We start from the raw sequence: 7,424 nt of genomic DNA on the forward strand, positions 1-7,424 counted from the left end.
CCACACAGAAAGAAAGAAATTCGTTAAGATAGAAGAGGGGAAGAACCCTTGTTTAAACACCATAGTTATCTTTTTCAAAGACTGGCAACTGAGCGAAGAGCAGGAGCAGAAGCCAGACATCATACCAGTGTAGTAAGAGTAATTTCTCACAAAGCAGCCGTAGCCAAAAATCACTCTCCTGCCGTATGGGAAAGCAGATTGGGTTTGCATGAGGATTTTTCCTAATATGATGTTTCGATGGCTGCATCCACCATCTGTCTCAGGATGATCTGTGACAGAAGGAGAGTGAAACAGATGAGTGAGTGTCCAGTCATACAAGAGAGTGGCACAGTACAATTCACACACACGTCCACACGCATGCTAACTGGACAATACGTTATAGGAGTAGTTTGACATTTTGGGACATGAACTTACTCACTTTCTTGCTGAGGGTTTGATATCTTCTTGCTGAAGATTGATACTACTCTCATGTCTGTATGCTAAATATGAAACTACTGCCAACAGCCAGTTAGCTTAGCTTGCACTCGGCCAAGAAATAGTCCCATTCATAACCCCCTTTCAAACCACAACAAGTTGTTTTTACATAACTTTTATACAGATTAATTAAAACAAGATATGTATGTGTGGTCCAGACTGTGTGTCTTTGTTTTATGTTAATTTGTTTGCCATATATGAGACACTGCTGCTAACTTAAATTTGTGTTAAATTAGTTTACAGTACTGTGAACTGTTAACTCGTGAGGCACTTGTTTATGAACTCGGTTTTTAGGTAAGTGTAGAGTAGACAGCCACGTTTTGTTTCCTTTCAGTTTTATTTCCCAAACAAGGTAGCTGTGTTCTGGAGAGGCTAGGAAGCTATCTTTTGTAATATTTATATCATTGATTTGGCTCCACCACCTTCCCTTTGTTCGCTCGCCCCAGTTCTCTAGCTGTGCACTTTTGTATTGTGAAATTTCAGCTTGCTATCTGATCACCGTCTCCTGGGTTGTAAATAAATGTGTTCATTGTTTAGCTTTAGAGGTGCTGGTAGGTGGATTTTGTTGCTTCCACAAAGAGCCAGGCTAGCTGTCTCTCCCTGTTTCTAAGGCTTAATGTTAACATAAGATAACTGGCTGCTGGCAGTAGCTTCATCCTGAATGAACAAATGTGAGAGTTCTATCAGTCTTCTCATGTAACTCTCTGCAACAAATAAGTGTAGTTTCCAGAATGCTCCACTATTCCTCTAAATCAAGTGCTTGAACAATACAGTCACTGAGCACTTTATTAGGAAGACCATACTAATACTGAGTAGGACCCTTTGCCCTCAAAACAGCCTCAGTTCTTCATGGCAGGAATTCCACAACAACATTCCTTTGAGATTCTGGTCCATGTTGACCTGACTGCATCACATCATTTCTGCAGATTGGTCAGCTGCTCATTCATGCTGCCGATCTCCTGTTCTACCACATCCCAAAGGTGTTCTACTGGATTCAGATCTGGTGACTGGGGAGGCCACTGGAGTGCACTGAAAACACTGTCATGTTCATGAAACCACTCTGAGACAACGTTTGCTTTGTGACGTGGTGGATTATCATGCTGGAAGTAGTCATTAGAACATGGTAAATTGTTGCTATAAAGGGAAGCATGTGGTCAGCAACAATACTCAGACAGGCTGTGGTATTCAAACCATGATTGACTGATACTAAGGGGCCCGAAGTGCCAAGAAAATATTCCCCACACCATTACACCACCACCACCAGCTTGCGCTGTAGACACAAGACAGGTTGGGTCCATGGATTCATGCTGTTGACGCCAAATTCTGATCCCACCATCTGCTGCCTCAGCAGAAATCCATATTCATCAGACCAGACTATGTTTGTCCAATCTCCACCTGTCCAGTTTGGTTGAGCCTGTGCTCACTGCAGCCTCAGATGTCTTGGCTGATTGGAGTGGAATCCGATGTTGTCTTCTGCTGTTGTAGTCCATCCGCCTAAAGGTTGGACGTGTTGTGCATTCTGAGATGCTTCTTCTCTGCTCACCACAGTCGTAAAGAGTGGTTATCTGAGTTACCGTAGCCTTTCTGTCAGCTCCAACCAGTCTGTCCGTTCTCCTCTCACCACAGAAATTACCACAGATAATTGCATGAATGAGCAGGTGTGTAGGTGTTCTTGAGCAACTGGAGCAACTTAGCCAAACGAAAACAATGTGATTACACCTGTGGCACCAAAGAATATGAAAGTCTCATTTCCCTTTCAAGAGATGAATTCAAAACAGCCCAAAAAAAGGACTTATGGGTACAATAAAATCAATTGATTTTTAACATGTGACAGTCTTTCATGCTTGGTGAGTCTTGCATAACAAAATGCAGTGTGCTCTGGCAGTCATATTTCTTCATGTGTTTTAACTGCTATGATGAACAAACAATGCAGACAATGGCCATAATATACCAATAAATTAGCAAGTTGTAAGTCCACGTGACTTACGTTTATAGGTCCTGATTTTCCTATAATTGTGCAGTGTGGTTGTTGACACACCTTACAGTATGAAGCAATGCAACAAATTCAACTTTCATATCTGGTTTGAATCAACTGAAAGAAGCTCTAGGAAGGATTGCAGCTTATAACGCATTATCCCTTGCCTAGCTACAGTACCTTAGGCTCATCTTCCTCCAGGTGTCCTCCTTTGGTTTTGCGGTACATGAAGGGATCAGTGGAGGGGACTGCTGCTTTCCATAACCATGATAAGGTCCTCCTCTAGATCAAAACAGTCAGGAAGGGAGACAGCAGCAGATCTTCCAGGTGACTCAGCTCCACCTGCTGCTTTTACCGTGAGGGCAACTTGACCCCGTACACGTTTCCATTCTGACCCTGAAGGAAAAAATGCAGGGTTGTTCCAAATTTCTTCCATTTCATTTGTCATTATGGGGCACTGAGTGTAGATTGATGAGGGAAAAAATTCATTTAAATGTTTTTAGCATAAGGCTGCAATATAAAATGTGAAAAAAGTGAAATTGTCGCATACTTACTGAATGCTCTCTCTCTCTATATATATATGTATATTTATCTTATATTACCACCCACTGTTCCCCCTGCTATGATCTCTTTTATGGTAGCCTGCATATACGGCCCCAAAACCACCTTTACCAACTTAGGAAAGCGCCATATATTTAGCTTCAAACTGAGCTGCACACCAACACACAAAGAGATACATGTAATTGTATTGCTGCAATTATGAGGGACCCCTATTGATTACATCACCATATCTGACCCTAATCCTTCCTAATTGTATTCTTAAAATTAAAGTTTGACATTTTGGGAAATATGCTTGATGGTAAATATGAAGCTACCACCAGCAGTCAGTTAGCTTGTTTGGCACAAAGGGTTTGAGTACTTATGTCAATGTGATATTTCAGGTTTTCCTTTTTAATAAATTTGCTAAAAAATCTAAAATTCTGTTTTCTCTTTTTCATTCGGGGGTATTGAGTGTAGATTGATGAGGGAAAAGATGAATTTGAATTATTTTAGCATAGAACTGCAACATAACAAAATGTGGAAAAAGTGAAAGGGTCTGAATACTTTCTAAATGCACTGTGTACTTGGCTTTATTTTACTCCTGCTCTTTTCTCTGTTCTCGTCCTTGTGCACCTGAATGTTTGGACCTTTTCATTATGAAATAATTCAAGCTAATAGTAATTGAAGAGTCCCTCAGGCTGATCTAATGTAGCATTTGCATTCAGTCAGTCAGTTTTAGGTCCCAGAATTGGGCTGAGTAATTCAAAATTTCACATTAAACTCAATTATCCCCCACTTTCAGTGCGCAGTACAAGCACAGTGCAGGTCAAATTTTAATATAAGCAGTGTTTGCTCCATCATGTTGTCAACTTGTGACTGACAGTTCTAGGGGAACAGTAGGTTTATTATTGTAATTAAAAGGCTGTTTGTGTTGATAATGTTGTTACTGTAACCGTGATTAATAAAAATATATTAGTGCCATATTCCGCTCTTGCGGTGCTCCCCTGACATTTGGCTGCTGAGAGAATGTCAAACAACATTGCAAAGAACAACCGCTTGAATTTGTGAAGCAAACGAAATGTCTGCCTGCCAACATGTAGAAACTCCAGTCTTTTGGGGCCTTGAGTCCATCTATGGTCCTCATTACAAGGGTGCTGCCGGTGACGAGGAATTTGCTGAGCTTGGATCGTTTGCTCTCTCACTTCTTGCATTGCCATTCAGCAACACAGCTGTGGAATGCACATTTTCGAATCTGAATTTGAGAAAGACCAAATTGCACCTTCTGGAGAACGTCCTTTGCAATCGGGCCTTCATGCAGAGGCATGGAATCTGCTGCCCCCAGTTTGAGCAGACCAGAGAGATGCTGGCCTTGTTCAGTACCGACATGTAGAGGTCGAGGGATCTCAAAACATCTACACAAAAGCCACTGGAAATCGTGAGTAGTTCCATTTCAAGGAGTTTTTTTCTTTTTTCTTTTTTTAACAGGTAGGCTGAAATGATTTTAATTCAGTAAATACATGCCTATTTACACTTATATGAATTGTGAGTATATTATTAAAATGTTGTTAATATAGATTATAAGGTGTATCAGTTGAAATAAGGTAAAAATAAATTTTAACAGTAAATACATAGCCAACTTTCATATGTATTTGCAACAAGTATATGATTAAAATATTGTGAAGCAACATGATAAGGTGTTTCAGTTGAAGTAAGGTATTGCGTTAATTACAGTAAATGCATATGAGGTAAATTCATGATTCCCAGGCAAGGGGAAAGAGGGAAAAGGGAAGTGAAAGCAAAAAGACATACCAAAGTGTTAGTTTGTCCATCAGTGAATTGGTCTACACCAGCGATTCTCAACCTGGGGTCCTTGTGGGGCTTCCAGGAGCCCTGAGAAAAATGGTGAATATTTTAATTTCCCTATTATTTCACTGGCTAGAAGTCAGCACAATGAGAGTATGTATAAGAAGAGTGAAGAGTCTTCACTGTTAATCTGTTAATCTACAGTGTAAACAGTTATGGAATAACTAAATCTTATTGAACGGGATCCCTGAGACTACAAAAAGTTTAGAACCAAATGTCTACACCATAGAGCTTTACTTTATTTATGATAATATACTATATCTTAATGCTGGCAAACTAAACATTTATGGTGTTACTTTGTAGATGTTACAATACATTTGGCAGTGATAGCAATGCGGTTGACCTAAAAACAGTTTATATGGTTGGGCAGAGTCATTTGGAGTTCTGGTATTTGGCTGGTTTTTATTGCCATTGTGCTGGTTTTGTCATACAGGCCTGGCCACCCTGACTGACAGATAGTTATGAGCAGACCAGAAGGACTGCAACTTCTTCGGTTGCAGAAGCAAAAGCCGGTGTGTAAGAAGAACACAACAGGCTAGAAAAGGTTCAGGTAAACCCTCAGGTGGCTGAAGAGGCTGGGAGACTGGGCTTTGTCTAGGTTGATCGCATAGATAGTAGAAGGGGAGGAGAAACCCATGTGAACTACGTGGCCAATCGCAGGCTTATACCCACAGTCTAGCAATATGCTACTCTCTGGATTAAGGAGGGAAATGCTGGGTAATTAACATTAACCTTTATCAGAGGAGACTTAAATGTAAAGGCAGAGGGTTAACATAAAGCAGATGAAGATGAGGGCTGAACTTCTTGTTTAGTCATCTTCCATCAGCTTTGCCTGATGGAATCCAGAGGGCGGTTTGTTATGATAGTTTCTGTGCTTGCAGAAGAAACAGGTGAGGTGCGGGAGGAGCTTGTGGAAGCTAGAAGCGTTGAGCTTTTTTTTTACGGGTTCAGAAGCTTGAAGAGGCTACGGTCTGTCAAAATAGGATCAAGAGGCTTTGAGCAGGCTGGTTTTAGGCGAGGAGGAGAACTACTTACAGATAGTTTTCAGCGGAATGGAAGGACTGCAGCATATGCATTTTCAGAGCAAAGCGGTGGCTTGGAGGGAACTCAAGACGAACTCAACATTAGCGTTTTTGAAGTCATCTTTTTGGCCACATGAAAACTTCAATAAGTCCAGTAGGTCCAATATTCACTCCTCTTTCAGCTGTGTTTTGGTCTATGCCAACTTCTGAGAAAAATTTCTGGGTCCTTACCTCGCTATATACTCGCTGCAAACTTGGACATTGCATTTTCACCTCACTGCGGGTATTGGACAACCACAGCTGTAATTAATCACAGTAATAAATGACTGCATTTTATTTATGTAAGCAAATTCCAAGGCCCTGCTGGTGTGCATGCTGGCTCACTGACATGCCCATCATTTGTGTAGTCACACCTGCGCTTCTGCTGCTGACAAGTCACTGCAGTGGAAAAGATCTATTCTCTGTCACCCCTACTGACTTCTCCAACCTTACATGTACTCTTTTGATTCAATTAAAATATAAAACATAGTTCTATAATGTTGCTCTATGACGTCTCTGTTGCCATATGTTCCCTCACTTTAGAGGGCACATTTACACTTAAGGCCATGGACTCATTCTTCGGTTGGTGGGATACTTGACTAAATTAGAAAAAGAGAAAAATAGTGACATTTCTGGCCTCTTATCTCTTCTAATGGGATTAATCCTTCTTCAACTGACAGTTTTTTTTTCTACTTTTTGTCCTCTATTTCTTTTTCTGCCATATCATGGGATATAGTCCAGCATATCCTGTATGGCAATAGAAATTAAACTTCTAGAATACACCATCTGACCTGTGGGATGCTTTGACCTGTGGGACGCTTTGACCTTGGTAGCGCTACTTTAGGTGTGTTTTGGTCCACACAGGGCTCCTTGACAAACCTTGACAAATTATACGTCGCTTGAAAGCTCCAAGTCTCCTGATTCAATATGAGCAAAGCATTTCAGGATCCCCACATCACTGAAACAGCTTTTGGCACAGAGTTGACTCAGACCTGTGGCTATAGCTTCATTGTGTTTAATGTTTTCCACACAAAAAGGTGCTACTACAGACCTTATATTTCTTTTTTAATGGCGAAAAAAGGTGAAACTGGACAAAACATAAACAACAAACAAACAAACAAACAAACAAAAAAAAACCTTCCTACCATGCTTGTGCATCTGTAACTTTAGTTCAGTATCTCTTATGCTCATTTTGAGTTAACTCTCCAAATTTTACAACCATTACCTTTCAGACTAGACCAGGGTTATGACTGTGATCAAAAGAGTTGAAAAACAGTAACCTTTTCATTTTGGGTACATTTCGGTCTTGTGCGCTTAAATGGGGCCGGTGTGGTAACCGGTTAACCCATCCAGGGAGATTAAAACTTAAAATATCCTGCCTTCTGGTAAAGTGACATTTCTACGCTTTTATTTTGAAGGCAGGGCTCTCTGGTGTTCCGGTATTGCCCCGTGGTTTAACCCAGTGCGGTAAGAAGCTGACCGATGAATTTTAACGGGAAGGGGGGGGGAGA

The sequence above is a fragment of the Xiphias gladius genome, chromosome 1 (assembly GCF_016859285.1).
Source record: "Xiphias gladius isolate SHS-SW01 ecotype Sanya breed wild chromosome 1, ASM1685928v1, whole genome shotgun sequence".
In the NCBI taxonomy this organism is placed as follows: Eukaryota; Metazoa; Chordata; class Actinopteri; order Istiophoriformes; family Xiphiidae; genus Xiphias; species Xiphias gladius.